Below are 16,993 nucleotides of genomic sequence, written 5' to 3'. Positions count from 1 at the left end.
ATTGATAATGATGATTGACTCTGGTAAATGGGACAAATGGCATTGCATATCTATTTGTCCGATAAGTGGTATCAAAAGCCACAACATCGCCAAAATTTTGGAAGTCCATTAAACATCTCGGATTAATCCATACTAGACACTTCAAACGATTCTCTTCATCAACTTCGGTCCTAATAAAATATTTAGAACCACTTTCTTCATTCAACCTATGCAACAAGTCCAACCCCTCTTGAGTGTTACTAATCTCAAACCTTTTCTTCCTCTCGTCTCTTTACACATTCCTAACATGTTGAACATTGAAACCAACTTTATCATTACTGTAACGCCCCCAAATCCGGGGTCAGAGGATTTGGTCGTCACTATAAAACCTCAATCCAAATTAACATGTTTAATCAAAAAAACAAATGCTAGCGGAAGATATTTATCATCTATGACCCCAAACTAATCCAAGATCTTTTAAGATTACAGTTCTAGAAGCAAGAATTCCAAATTCCACAAATAAATTTTTCTTTTTCTTTTAAAACTCTTTTCAATAAATTTCAACTCAATACTAAACTCACTAGTATAACTTCGAAAAGAAGTATACTAGGCCCAACTATACAATACACAACTATAACATAATATAATATAAACAACTTTACACAATAGAACTTACACTAGTTCACAAACCTTGGACCAACCACCTTCCAAAAGCTTCTTCTTTGCTTCCTCGAATTTACGCGGCTAAACAGCGCAAGTTAATCTTCACTGGAGGTTAAATTTGAAAACAGGCAAGTATGAGCGAAAGAAATGCTCAGCAAGATCATTGTACTATATATATAGTTGTTTTGATATAAAACCGACATCTGCAAATGGCGCAGAACAGTTTAAAATCATAATTGCTGAAACAGAAGATTTATTAAAGAATCGGATAATTGTTTCTCACTGTATTCAAAACTATTTTTGATATTTTCGAGCGAAATGCTTCATCAGTACTTTGAATCTTGACGAGGATAAAACTCATAAAACCGTGTTTACGGAAATATCGTAAACAACAATAACAAGAAGCAATGATTATGAATTGAATCATAAACTTTATTCAAAACCGAACTCTTATTTTGTTGTCATACCAAATTAGATATCAATACGAACTTTGATGCTCACAACATCCCATACTGAAGTCAACATCAATCATCTATAATAATACCACCTTTGATATTTAACAACAAACTAAATATCCATATCAAGCATGAATCAAAACTCCATTTCACCTTTTATTCAAAACCAAAACACTTGATAAATCATTTATTCTATGATTATCAAAAGCAATATAATAATTTAGATTGGAATTCTCGAACAACTGTGTGTTGCCGCCGGTGATCAGCCGCGGAGCAACACCAGTTTGCCAAAGCATATCCAATTAAACAAATAGGGAACCCAAGGCACATATCGGCCTAAAGGTATTATATCCTGTATAATACCTAAATCTCCGTTGGACCATCGCGACGACCTCTAACATAATTTGTGATCATCCAATCTTAAAACATTTTATTATTCGCCCATTTACCTGGGCAGACAATCCAAAATAACGTCATCTTTCCCAAAATCCAAAACATTTACAAATCTAATAGTTGGATAAGTAGAACACTTGACTATTCTGAATATAGAATAGCAGATAAGTACTTGCATAAACGGAATCATTTATTTCAGCGATATGTAAAACATTTATCTATTCAGAACTAAGAACAGGGAAAGCAATACTTGCATAATAGGATTTAACATAACTATCACTTGAACAATAAGTGATGATAGGGATACTTTCCTTTGGTTTTTAGCAGTTAGTCACAATTGTAATGACACATCTATTCTGAGATTCTGTTTCAAAACATCATTGTCCTTTATTTCAACAATTCACTGATGCGCCGCTCCTGCGATTACTAGAAGCCAGATATCTAATACAGTTCCATCTCACTCTTTATCCAACATCTTTTCCTGATCAACACGAATGATCCGCATCTATAATTAAAAGATACAACTTTAATCGTCTAAATGATAATAACTCGACGAACTGCGCGTCAAAACCCTAATGTCTACCCATACGATAGCCCGCACATAAAGAAGACAGTCAAATACAAGACTCTTGACTCACGTATGCACTTAATTCACATAGGACGCAATCACGTAACTCACATAATTCATACAACACATGACTTTGTTCGTCAACAGGTTCAACTCGGTACGTTTAAAATTGAAATCGGGTCAAAAATATGATTTATCGATCAATAATCGACTCAAAATTATTCGTAAAACAAGCGACCTTTCGAAACAAATGGATTTGGGTCTCGAAAGTATTTTTAATGAAAGCGGAATATTTTTATGAGTCTAGACGGGTTCGTTTCGTATTAAACGGATGAACAGTTTATTTATTATGAATAAAATAAGAATAAATCAATTAATAATAATATTAATTGATTTTTAAATACTCAAATGTATTTTTTTAAATACAAAATAATTTTTAAATCATTATTTAGGAAAAATCAGAATTAAAAATAATTTTTTCATAATTTTTGGAATTAAAATAAAATTAATACAAATTATCTAAATAAACTAATTAATTATCAAAATAATTTATCAATTTAAATGAATAAAATTTTCGGATTTTTGAACAAAATAAATAATAAAAGGAAATAGTTTTTGGAATTTAAATCAGTTAAGTAAATAATTTTTACAATTTAAAATAATAATTAAATGATTTTTGAAATTAAAGTAAATGATTTTTAGGAAGTAGAAAATTATTTTTGATTAAATTTTAAAAGAAAAAGGCAGAAACGGAATTAGGGAACGAAAATTGGTAATTCAGGAATCAAAACCGGGTCAGCCAAAATAGAAGTGGGTCGGGTATGAACATAAGAACGGGTCGGGAAGAACTCTTGCCGGAGTTCTTATGAACCCAGATTCCGACTCCAAATTTCGGCCGTCGCGGAAAATTCTGGCGAGGTCTGGGTAGGCTTAATTAGCCCTAATTAGGATGATTTCTATATGCGGTTCAGTCTTAAGCAATCAGGAAAATACCTAGCATCTATAAGCCACCAGAACCATCAACTCAATCGCCGATTCCAACGATTCCACCATGGAAACCGGCGAAACCCTGCATTTTCCGGCAACAACCCGATCTCCGCAAATCTTCGACTAAAATTCAAGGTTTACATATCCAATTAAAGCTGGAAACACGTTAAATCTATTCCTAGCATCCTAATCAACAAACAATCCACATATGATTCAGAAAATTAAAAGTTAAAAATGATCAAACACGATAACTCGATTGGGCCAATTCGGGAATAAAACGAACACAACAATCATATAAATCGGCTATACACAATCTCAGGAGACTTATTCAATTATCAAAAACATTTAAAAAATCACAAGATTAATACCCAATCTGTGTTCATAATTAAAAAAATGCAATTGTGCAATACCCAATCTTATGCAGAGATGTTGGTATCAAATTAAAGGTCTCCTTGAGAGCTTTAAATCGGTCTCTAGAACATCAACAACGGATTTATAAATCCTTCGAAATCAGAGGTTAAAGGTGAAGAACAAAATCATACCCCCAATCTTTTGTTCTTGGATTTTTGTTTTTATAAAAATAAAATGAAATAAAAAAAAATTATTGAGCTATTTATATTATCTGAAAATTAATACCCCAAAATCAATTAAAGGGTGTTTTTATCCCTTAATTAAAATAATTAGGCCCAAAAATAATAATTACGGGGAATAATTTTAAAATTAATAAAATATAAACTTTATATCACAATTCCCCAAAAATTGCGAATAATTTAAAAATGTAAAAATAATGGGCATTTAAAATATGTATAATTTTATACAAATACAAGCGTGAATTTTGTGGGCCTTGACGTCCCGGTGGGATCTCGGTCCGTTGATTTTTGAAAAACAGAAACGATACTTAAATAAACAGAAAACCCCGAAAACACATAAAATACATTCAAACACACATAAAACGAGATAAAACGAGTACCTCGATAAAGACGCAAATAAACACGTGTCCAAATTGTGTATAATTTCATATAAATACATTTTAGACACATAACGAGTATCTTAAAATACTCTGGTCCTTACGGGACCACACATAAATCCATCGCATGTTAAATCATGGTCAAACACACTTTTAGATACTATTAAACACATAATAATTCATTTAACAAGTAATAAAATAGTTGTAAAATATTATTTTAACTGTTTTTAAACTTCACCCTTTTTCCCGGGTGAACACGGGTAAAATACCAAATAATATTTCTAACACATATCACATAATGAGGCGAGTAAAATGTCCACTCAATCCTCAAGTCAGAAAAATACACTCAGTTTTACCGATATTGATAAAACGATTGGCTTACAGATAACATTTTAAAATAGTAAAAGTGCTAAATACTTTTATAATACAAAAAGGGATTGACACAAGCTATCAATTAACACATTAGTCCAATTAAAGACACGAAACCATGAAATAGGAGTAAAATATTTCCAATTTTATTCCTTCTAAATCAGAAAAGCACATAAACCTATTCAAATAATAATAATTCTGAAAAAAAAATACGGGATACTACAATTACCTCTATGTATGTTACCAATCACATTCATCACTTGACAATTACGAACCCCCGAATCATAAAGCATTTTAATCAAACTACGGGTAGCGGTGTTGACATGTCTTTCATGTTGTACCAAACTCATCTTACTAGGGAAAATAAGACCGTGGTTGTGTACTAATTCAAGGTTAGTTACCTCCCAAAGATGTTTTTTTCTTTTGATAATTGACATACATCCTCACCTTGTACTCACTTTTAGGAAGAACCTCTCTACGCCGTTTATTTTTACTACTCTCGGCGACGACACTTTTTCCATAATGCCTACAAACAAATAAACGACCATATATCTCGTTGTCTTTATTACGATGGCTCGCTTGAATTTTAGTAGCAAATCCATTTCGTAAAGCATAAGACCAAAAAAAATGACCGGCCTCATCCACACTTTGAAAATTTGATTCAAATATGGAACTCCCCCCATCAACATTTTCATACATATTTGCATCCTCTACATTATCATCTTGATCCTCACCCTCAACATTATCATTATCATTATCATTTTCAACCTCATTTTCATCATATTCATGTTCAACATCAACCAAATCTTCATCTAAATTATTAAATTCCTCATTTTTATCTACAAACTCATCATCTTCAACAAATACAGGGGTGTTAGGTTCTTCACTAGTATTTAAATCACCAAGATGTAAAATATGATCAATAGCCTCTTTTTTTCATTTTTACGTTTATGACGAAACATACGAGAAAATAAATTATCCTCCATGAAAATTTGAAATTAATGACCAGAAATATACCTTGAATTGACAAAAGTACTTGAATTTCTTAATGAAAATGCCCCAAAATCTCCTAAATTGGTCACTTGGAGAGTAGAAATTTTGTTGTGGATTTTGGTTTTTTGTGTGGTGAATGGAGGCTGTTGGGTTGCTGGGGATAAGGGAACAATCCTACCAACCGCGGACAACTTCCGCAGTCCGTCTTACCAACTACGGACAATTTCCACGGTCTGTCCCTCATCCCAGCCACCCATTCCCTCATCCAACGGTGGAAAAACCATTTGTTATAAAACGGTCTACAAAAAATGGTTGTTGTAGACCGTTCCCCATATTTAAATTACAAGTCATGGGTAAAAAAATCTGGATCACTTTTGGTTTAACTAAAAACAGGGTATTCAACATTTTTTTAAAACAAAATTGAGATTAGTGGAAAGTTAACAGAGTGAAAAGGCTTCTTTCTAAGTCATAAGCTAATGTATCGCATGCAATGTCATTTAAACCAGGTTTAGCATGGTTTAAGCAGATCTCTAAGCAAACTCTTAAATTTAAATATAAAAAGTGTGATAAAATTTAGAGTGTTATATTCAATTGGAATTTGAAAGATTTTAAAAGATTTTAAAAATATGAGGGTATTCAATTGAATTTAATATAATCTATTAGCATGTGAAGGTATTCATTTTAGATTATAAAAAGTCTTTTCAAATCTTGGGATATTCAATTAGAATTCAAAAAATACTTTAAAATATGGTGATATTTAATTAAGATTTAAAACAATCTAGTAAAATTTTATGTTATTCAAAAGTCATGGATTTTTTTGAATTTAATAAAATGATAGATTTCATTGAATTTGCTAGTATATTTTATATGTTTTGAAATCCAATCCCATTAAATAAGATTTTAAAGAATTCTTCTAAAATCATACAAATTCTATGTAGATTTTTTTTTCTCTCAAATTTCAATGAACACGATCTCTCGTTGTTCCCAAATTCATAAATATATAAATATACCATTTATTAATTAATTTTATTATATCCTAAAATTTATATATAATTTTTAAAGACCAATTTATCTATCACATCTTATTATTTTATTTATCATAAAACTTTTATAGTTGTGCTAGATTATTTTCAATTTGGGTAAATCTTCGTGCTTTTCTCAAGTAAAAAAAACTAAAATGAAATAGGCTAATACAGTTTTTAAATAGATTAAAGATAAAATTAATTAATTGTTCGGTTAACTTCACTTATTATTCTCGTAAAATTTTCATGTACTAATACAATCAAGATTAAATATTGAATCATACATCATACAAACTTAGTGTAAAACATGATTAGATGACCGATCTTTATATACAATTGAGATTATTAATATTTGACAAATTAATAAAATCTAAATATAAGCATCCTTTATATATTAATGAAATGATAAAAATATTACTACATATACTGATTTATGGTTGCCCTCATCGAAATTTCCGCTTTTAACCTCTATTATCTGCAGAAAGAATGAAATACAAGTGAGGCAAATATCCAGTACGAATATAATTATAAAGTTTGAAATTGAAATATAAGTTAATTATCCATTAGTAAAACGAAGACAATAATTTGGCAATTATATAGGTATCTAAAGTATTTTCAAAAAACATATTAAGCGAATAGGTAAAGTGAGAAAAAATTTAATTAAAACAGTAGAGCGAAACTTTAAAATAAAAGTTAAGCCGAATATCAAGTAAGCTAGGTACGATAAGAGTTTATTACACAAAATTATACTCGCCAAACTCCAATTACCGGTGTAGTATAGGACAATAATTTTTCCTCAGTAATCCAGAAAATGAAATAGGGAATGTAAAATATATCTGAACAATAGAATAACGATCATGATCTAATCACATCTCATACCCCCAGAGACATGCTCGTATACTTACCCATCGGTACGAGTTGGTGTCTAGTTCACCTTTACTTTGAACTCCATATGAACATTGTCTGTGATTAAACCACATAGACCGATCTAATAGCCCAATAAATAGGTTAGAAACATTGTTTGACTCGTTGCACGAAATAAAGAAAAAAACGATGTCGTAATAAAATACGAAGTAAAACAATATACGAGTCAAAGTAACAATAATTTTGAAATAAGAAATTTGAAAACCGAATCGGGAATATGTACAAGTACATGTTGACTACAATAAGATCACAATTTTTTTACCAATCAACAATAAATTTAATGAATATTTTTTTATTTAAAGAGGGAAATATGGAGCGTTCGTATCGAAAGGTAAATAGAGAGTGCAAAAAATTTTTTAATTCATAAATTGAAATTAACTAGATAAATAAAGGACATTTATAATTTAAACGGAACGATAAAAGGGATAAGAATTCGTACCTACCATTTTAATTATAAGAAAAGTTGAGAAATTCCTACAAAGAGGTGTTGACACTGAATTAGAGAATAACAATACCTAGGATCGATAAAAATATATTAAAAATAATAAATTCTTAAATTATTTGCTCTATGTACAACACATTTCTTCGATATTTAGTTCATATTTTTTTCCCTTTATTCTTTTATTTTTTCTTATTTTTAATAATTTTATTTTAAGAGGAAGGGACAAAAGATCGTACCAGAAGCTGATTATAAATAAATGTTAGGTCACACACACTGTAGAGGGGGTGAACACAGTGTAAAGTACAATCAAATCGAACTTTTAATATCTCAAGTAACAGAAAACAAACTTTATTGAAACAATAAACTCTGTTACAGTATGGAACTGTTACCTCTCAGTGATGAATAATTATCACGAGAGCTGCTAAGGTTACAATGAATAATCTTCTCGAATATGATAACACTTTTATTGTAAACCCTATGTCTGTGTTTATATACTACACAGTTACAAGATAATCGCTAATTGATATGGAATATAATTCTGCTTCCTAAAATATATCAATCAGATATCTTTTCTTCCAAGTATTCTATTCTTCATAGAACTCCTTCTTCATGCATATCTCTTCTTATGTTTATCTCGATCTTCTTTCCTTTAATCAGCTACTATCCTTATCTGAATGTCCTTCAGCACTTAAGTTCTAATATCCATCTTCTGATGATTATCTCCTGATAATATAAGTACTGATATTCTTAAGTCCTGACTTCCAGTAAGTACTGATTTATCCTGTTTAAGTAAGATCTGAAAACTAAACATAAATCATATTAGCTATGACATTATCAAATATATCTAACAATCTCCCCCAACTTGTAAATTAGCAAAATATACAAGTTTAACAGATATTTGATGATGTCAAAAACATTAAGTACAAATGCATGAGAATTAAACTAGATAACTACAACTTACAGTCCTTAAAGCTTTACCAATATTTAACTTCTGATAACAGCTTCAATCTGTATAAATATCAGAATTTAAGCAGTTGTAGATCTTGACTTGGCTTTATCTTCTGATCTCTCTGATGTCGGGAGTTGTTCTGAGATAGTTCTTCAATAAACATCTCTCAGCATATCTAAGTTCATCAATTATTCTCCTTTTAGCATCTTTAAGCTCTGCATTATCTTCACCAATTTAAAAGATTGCAGCCCTGAGATCATTAATCTTTGCTTTTCTTATATCCTGATCCAGTCTGATCAAATAAGCTTTATCAGACTCAAGATTGAATTCCACAGCCCTGTAACCCAGAAAGGTAGTTATAATTTGAGCAGTGTTGGGCTTCATTTCAACTATATCACCCTTGTGATCTCTGTACTTTGGAACATATGTGCTGTTAGATTTAACAGAATAAAGCCTTTCCTGTCTCAGAATCTGATCCTTCAAATAATTTGCAGCACTTCCTGTCAATCTGTCATCCACTTAAAGTAAGAATAGTACATGCTTCAATTCTTCAAAATACTTCAAAGGAATGGCATTTTGCCTTATATGATAAACCCTACCATCTGTCATGAAGTACAACAAGATGTGTTCTTTCAAGTAGGTATGGTAAACCATTTGTACAGATTCCAGTTGATTCAATCTCTCAAGAGTTGCTCCAATACCTGGTTCACTCAAGGAAGTTGGATCATTGGTAGTGTTCTGTATTCTTCTTTCATCAGCACTTCCCAATCCAGTTTTATCTCTTGCTTCCTTTCCAGTAACTACTCTTGCTTCAAAACCACTTACAGCAGTCTTCAAAGGTTGAGTCTGTTTTGCTTTAGTGAATCCTGGTAGGAGTGTCTTTGATCTATCTTCTAATATCAAGTTAACTTGAGCTATGTCAGAGGTTACTTGCTTCTTCGAAATATCAGAACTTATTGTCTCTTGACTCTGAACAACTTGAGCCATGTCAGAGGTTGTTTTAAGAACTTTTCTTGAAGTCAGAGCAAGATCATCCTTTTCATCAGTGATTTCTTCATTCTCAGGAGGCACATAAACCTTGATAGGTCCACCAACCTTTTCTTTACCCTTGGATCTTGGATCTATCTGCGGTTTTGATTTAGCCAATGTTGCTTCAGTATTTGTCCTTTCTTTTATCACAATGCCTTTGAGTTTTGGAAGTGTCTTTTTACCAGAAGCTTCAGATTTAGATGTGACTTTTTCTGATTTAAGTCTGGCTTCTTCTTCCATTAAACTCTCCAAGTCCATTCCTGGATTTTCCTAAAGAAATAACTTTCTTGACATTTCTTCATCAAGATCTAAAAGTTCATCAGAACTTATCCTTTTACCAGTAGCAGAACTAATTCTTTTCCCAGTATTAGAACTTGTCCTTTGACTTGTGATTTCAGCTTTTCTTTATAAGAAATCTCTACCTTGACTATGACCTCTACCCATTCCAGGGTTTCCTTGATCATCATTTTCATCATCCTTTTCTTTCAGTGTCTTGTCAGTCTTGCATTTGGACTTAATTACTTTCTCCCCCTTTTTGGCATCAGCAGATAGTAGAAGAGAGACAAGCAATTCCACTGAGACTTGGATTTCATTAAGTTGTGATTGCTGAGAAGCTTGATTTTTCAGAATATCATCAATCTGAGTTTGTTGTTTCTCTTGAGTCTTCTCAATATAAGCAATCCTGTCAAAGGTAGGTTGGAAGAACTTTTTCTTGTCAATTTTCTGAATTTGATCCTGTTTGATGAATTCTTCATGAATCTTGTGTAGCTCTGCATGAGTAGTTGAATGGAGACCTTGTAGATGTTTAGTACTCAATGCAGTGACTCTAAGCTGTGTTTTGAAATCATCAGTAGTTAACATCTCATCAGCTTTAGTCAAGTGCTCAGCAAGATGCTTTGCATTTGGAACACAGGTAACTGAGTTCCATTCCTTAGTCTACTCCTGTCCTGCAGGAGTTTCACTCGAAGGCACTGGTGCTTCTCTGATAACAAACTTCTCAACAAGTTCAGATTTAAGAACAGTTTGTGGAGGGACATGTCCTGAAGGACCTGTTTCATCAGCATCACCAGTATTTCCAGCATTTGCAGCATCAGAACTTACAGAATCAGTATCTTCTGATAAAACAACAGTGTGAGTAGCAATGGAGGCTTCAGCATCCTCTAATTGCTGATCTGGTTCTAAGTTCTGATCAATAGCCTTATCCTGATGCTCACCTATATTCTGATCATCAGCATCTAGATGCAGAGAAGGTGTAGTAGATAATTCTGGAGTTTGAACAGCATCAGTAACAGATGTTGTTGATGGATTAGTTGATGTTGGAGCTTCTAAGAGAATTACTTCAGACACAACCAAGGTCTGGATTTCAATATCAGCACTTGTGCCAGTACTAACAGGAGATACAGATTTTTGAACAGGAGACATAGATGGTGTGTTGGCCTTTTCAGTAACAGCTTCCTGAGTTGGAGTTGATGGAGAAGTAGTGACTGGAGCAGATTTCTTTTCTTGTGAGATCAGAGATTCCTGATCCCCTTCCTTAACTGCTGCTTCTTCATCATCTGAAACTGGCCTTTTTGCCCTCTGTTTCTTGTATCTCTTTGTAGATATAGATTCTTTGGGAGTTTCAGGAACAGTCATTCTTCTAAGCCTCTTGAGAAGCCTAGATCCCCCAATTCCAGAATCATTCTGAGAAGTCACTTTCTCAGCTTCTTTAACAACAGGTTCTGAAGAAGGAACCTATTCCTCAGTATCAGATTCATCTCTCAAAGCAATCTTCCTTCTCTTTTGAGGTGTTTGAGGAACAGTCTTTGTCCTCTTAGGCTTGGAAGATGAAGGCTTCACAGGAGGTTCTGAGGATGAGGGTTGAACTGTCTGTGAAGTGGAGAGATAAGATTTGAGATATTGCCTGAGTGTTGGTTGAGTAGTATGGGTGGTAGGTGCTGATGGTTGTTATGGTGTTTGGGAGGTGGATGTTGGTTGGACATCAGGATAAACAGATCTATAGGAATCAGGATCAACATTTACTAGGATCTGTTTTACAGATTGAGGAATCTGTAAAGGTCTAACCACTGGTTTCTTAGTGTCAGCATGTACCAGGTCATTAAAGTATCATTTTGTAACTTTAAAAGGTGGAGTTAAGGGACTGGCTAGTTGAGGTTCATCAGTACAAAAAGTGTATATAAGTTGACAGAATCTAGCAAAGTAGATAACATTCCTATCCTCTATCATCTTATCCCCAATAAAACCTATTATAGCCGTTGCAAAATCAAAATGAGTTTGGTTTATAATGGCATACCCGATGTGCTGACTCATTATGGGGATGGCATCAAAATGCGAACACTTGTTCCCAAAAGCTTTAGTGATGCAGTCGAAGAAGAAGCTCCATTCCCTTCTGATATGAGCCCGTTTCAGCTGCCCAAGCTTTGCCAAACTCTGTTCATACCCCAAACTGGCCATTAACTCCTGAAGAGCTGATTCCTCTGGAATTGAAAAAGTACATCCTTCTAGGAGATGTAGAGCCTTACGTATTGTACCAGGAGTGACTGCATATGGAGAATCACCCACTTCGAAAACAATACTAGGAGTACCATTTTGACCACCATTATCAAAGTTTCCAGTCCTCCAAAGTGTCAGAACTTGTTGGCTTGAGAATACTGAAGGTTGGGTCAATGCATACCCGATTTCACTGTGTGCAAGAAGATCTTGCACAAAATGCAATTCAGACGGAGCTTCAGCATTATCAAGAATTGCAGCATAGTTGTTTGGAACAAATTTAGCTCCATCAATGATTAAATCCTTAGGTGCCATGAAATTAATCGAGATGTATAAGTGCCTGTTAGGTGTTTGATAGAATGTCTATATGAAAAAAAACGTTAGAAGAAGAAAGAGAGTAAAAGCAAATAGAGAGAAAAAGTATGAAAGGAAATAAAAGATTAAAAAATCTTCTCTCTGTCTTACTTATACTTTTAAAAAAAATGTAACTGTTGGACACCTGTCAGACATGTAGTAAAAACGAATAGTTAATGGGCACGAGAAAACAGTAATCATTACTTACCCACTTTCAATTTTTCAAGGAAGAACCGTTCCACTTACCCAGTTATTCCATTAATCAAGGTGAAACAGTTTGAATTCAAAATTGAAATTGTTCCCACTTTTTAATTATTTTTCACTGCAACATCAAGATTAAAAAAAATTCAAGTGAAAATGACCAAAATAAATCAGATGAGCAAGTACTGATAAAATAAAATTAGAACTTAAGTGAAAACAGAATTTATATGGTCATCAGAATGTGTATTAGGATTTATCAATGCATTACAAAATATCTCAGAGACAGGATCTTGAAACAAAAACAAATTTCATTAATATATCAAGAGAATACATTCATGAAATTTAAATTACATCAGAACTTGTACAAGATTTCCCTAAGCTGCTAAACCTAACGTCAATAGCCTTTGTCCTAGCTCAAGAAGCAGGGCAATGCTGATGATGAAGAAAAATAGGAAGAAGAAAATAAATCATTTCTTCTTCCTACTCTCGACAAACAGAATAGTGAGTCGTATGATTCGCTCTTGCTGGCGGAGAGCTTCCAGCCTTTCCTCCTCCAATCGCTCCAGATGGCGATGGTAATCCATGTAGAAGAACAGGAGGTGGGTGAGTACCTCCTGGGGAACGGAGTCCCATATCTCATCAGGAATTGCAGTAACGTGCCATTCCTGCTGCCAATCGGCACAGCTCAGCTCCATGTTGAATGTTTCGTAGTTCAAAAACATATTGTAATTGACCATGGTGTTTTTGATATAAGGATTATGAAGGTGAGTTTGTGATAAAAGATTTGATGGGAAGGCTGATGTGAAGTGGCTGCTTATATAGGCAAGAGAATGCCAGGAGACGCAAAAAATTTAATGCTGACAGGTAGAATTAATTCTACCTCGTCTCCCCAGACTTAGAAAAAGAAAAACATTCATTGGAAAGGGAAAACATGGTTTAATGCACAAAAGAAACAAGTAAAAGTTGACTGCTCATGTACGAGTACCACTATCCCTAAATATAGTGACTGTCAATCTTCCACTTCAACATATTCAGGTTTGAACCGAGACTGTTTCCAAATTTTATCCACAAATAAGTCAAGTAAAGAATCAGACGTTAATATCAGAACTTAGACTTATATCAGAACTTAACGGTCATCAGAACATAATTTCTTAACTCGAAAAATGAATGCCTATCGTAGTAAGTCCTCACACAAATTCTGATTTATATTCTTCAGAACATAATCATCAGAACATGCAATCAGAACTTGTCCTCAGAATTTGTGCAATGTGACACAATGACTGTTCATCTAAAACAACATAGATCACCACAGTGATTTTCATCATTCATATGGAGTGATTAGTGTGTGCATTAAGCGAAATATCAGACAAGGAGTAAAGTCTGATTTACTTCAGTACATCTTAGAAATAAGGCATAACTAAAACTTTGCTAAAGAGCTGTCATTATTCTGAAACCAACTGTTGAATGAGTTCATGCTTGAGTCCACCTCAACTATTTTGTGCTAATTTTATGCATCTTTTTAAATTCCTTTTTACAGTGGCTTCTCAGTGTAAGTGAGTCACGACTGCTTATCAGAATTTATGCTATTATCAGAGTATTTCTCCAGTAATCATAGAGTGTGAAAAGTCACCAAGAAAATATTTTGCTTTTCTAATGCATTACCAGCAATGCACTTGGGTCGTCCCTTCCACATTTTTACTCTAGATCTCAAAGGAGTACCTGATTTTAATCCATGATTATTTTCTTTTTCTTTTGACAAGAGAGGTTTATCAGCACTTAGTACATTCAACAGATTTACTAGCATCAGAACTTAACAGATGAGAAGCAATATTCTAGTTTGTGACTTAGTAATAAGATAGACAAAGTAAACTCAACTAAGCTCAATTATCAGAATTTGCTTGTGTCAATAGATTTCCACAGAAATAATTACTTCTTACATGGGATCCCTAGTTTATTGAAGACTACTAGGTCAGCATCTAGCACAATTATCCTCATAGGATTGAATAGTTACCTTAACAGACATATCACTATCAGAGTTTAGAAACATATATCAGACAACAGTCAGTACTTAAACACATTTTTCAATTAAGCACAGAATACACAATCAGATTAAATTCTGTAAATACTGATCATAAAGTCTGATGCATCAAAACAAAACTAAGTAGATTTAGAAAAAGAACCTAAAACCATGCCAAGTTCATTTATCAATCTTGTAAAAGTAGCTTCACACAATGGTTTTGTGAAGATATCTGCTAGTTGTTGATCTGTTGGAACAAAGTGCAATTCCACTATACCTTCATCCACATGTTCCCTGATGAAGTGGTACCTGATGCTGATGTGCTTTGTCATAGAGTGTTGAACTGGATTACCTGTCATAGCAATAGCACTTTGATTATCACAGTAAATAGGGATTTTGAAATATGTTAACCCATAATCCAGTAACTGATTCTTCATCCAAAGAATCTGTGCACAACAGCTTCCTGCAGCAATATGTTAGTGTAGGTGCCCTAGAGGCAATACATTATTCTTTTATAATCTTTATGTCAGTAATCATTCAATAAATGTATTTATTATGACCTTAATTACTGCGATATTTTGTTAGCATAATAAATGTCCTTAGAATCATGATACAAATTGTATAGTTTAAGTACATGACTTGAACTTGAGATTATATAATATATCATATCCTTAAAAGTCCCTAGTCGAGTATTATTATATAGGACAATAATAATACATAGATAGACTAGTATGTTGTTTGACAAGATAACCACATCTCATTGGTTATAAGTATGGGGATACTAAAGTCAATACATAGGTACATGTGAGAGTACATGGTACTGGACAGACCCACAGTGAGATTCTTCATGTTTAATAAAGTCATAAGAAAGACTCACAGTGATAATGGTGTAACGATCCTTTGACTTGAAATCATTATATTTCTATACGAGGATTAATATACTTTGACTACATTAAAAGTTACTTTTGATCGGGTGATGATAAAAGTGGACATCAGGTATATCATGAGTCGTATGAGAAATATGAATGATAGATAAAGGATTTAACACTCCTATAATTAGGAGAGATATTATTGGCCTCTTGATTGAGTGAGATTATAAAAGCATGGCCATGCTCAAATAATGATTTGTCTCGATAATCTACTCATGGATCAGGTAAACCCGGATTAAATGTTGAAGAGGATGACAAAATACATGCCTCGAGTTTAATCTATAATATATATGGTTAAAGGGATTATATTACACGAAAAACATTAATCAGGAAAGGTTTTATCTAATCACGATTTATTTATTATTTAATTGGGTAACAATGATGTATTACTAGATACCGCTCATTGTTTATAATTTTATTAAAGAATAAAATTATAGCCAATTAAATAGTAGCCTATAGGGTCGCACAAATAGAGCACTTAATGGAATAGTTAATTTAAATTATGGATTTAAATTAATTGATGATTATTTGAATTTTATTATAATTAAGTAAGACTTAATTGAGATAATATAAATTCGAATTAAAAGGAATGTTTTTGCCCATAATAATTAAATATGACTTAGTTATTAATTAAATAATAGAAATTCGTTTTTATTATTTAATCCAATACCTACTAGGGTTGGGCTTTGCTGTTATGGGCCTTTTTAATCAGCCATTATAAATACATAATGATAGGTTAAAGATGCTTGTACGTTTTTGAGAAAACCCTAGCAGTAAAGAGAGGCAGAGGCAATTCAGATCGTCAAGAAGGAGGCTAGTACATCCATTCCGTAGTCAAGTTCGTGAGACGTTCTTGAAGGTGCTCGTGTGGATACCATAGAGGTGTTTCTCCGAGAGGTAGACACAAAGCGTGATAGCTAGGATCTCCGTTGAGTTCGTGAAAGCTAAGCTCTTGAAAGGTATGATTCGTTATCTCCATAATCTGCCCATAATTATACATGGATCCTGTTTTTGGGTTTCGAAATTTTTTTTTTGTTTTATTTACGTTTATCCGCTGCCTTTTATGCCTTCGAAACCCAATAATGGCATCAGAGCTACGTGTATAAGGGGCTGATTTGGTTATGTGTTTACTGTATTTTTACAAGTATGCATGTGTGATGAGTCTGCCATGATAACAGTTATGTTATATGAGTCTGCCATGATAACAGTTATGTTATATGAGTCTGCCATGATAACAGTTATGTTATATGAATGATATAATG

This window comes from Apium graveolens, chromosome 4 (genome assembly GCF_009905375.1).
Source record: "Apium graveolens cultivar Ventura chromosome 4, ASM990537v1, whole genome shotgun sequence".
Classification (NCBI taxonomy): Eukaryota; Viridiplantae; Streptophyta; class Magnoliopsida; order Apiales; family Apiaceae; genus Apium; species Apium graveolens.
Note: the sequence above shows the minus strand (reverse complement) of the source record.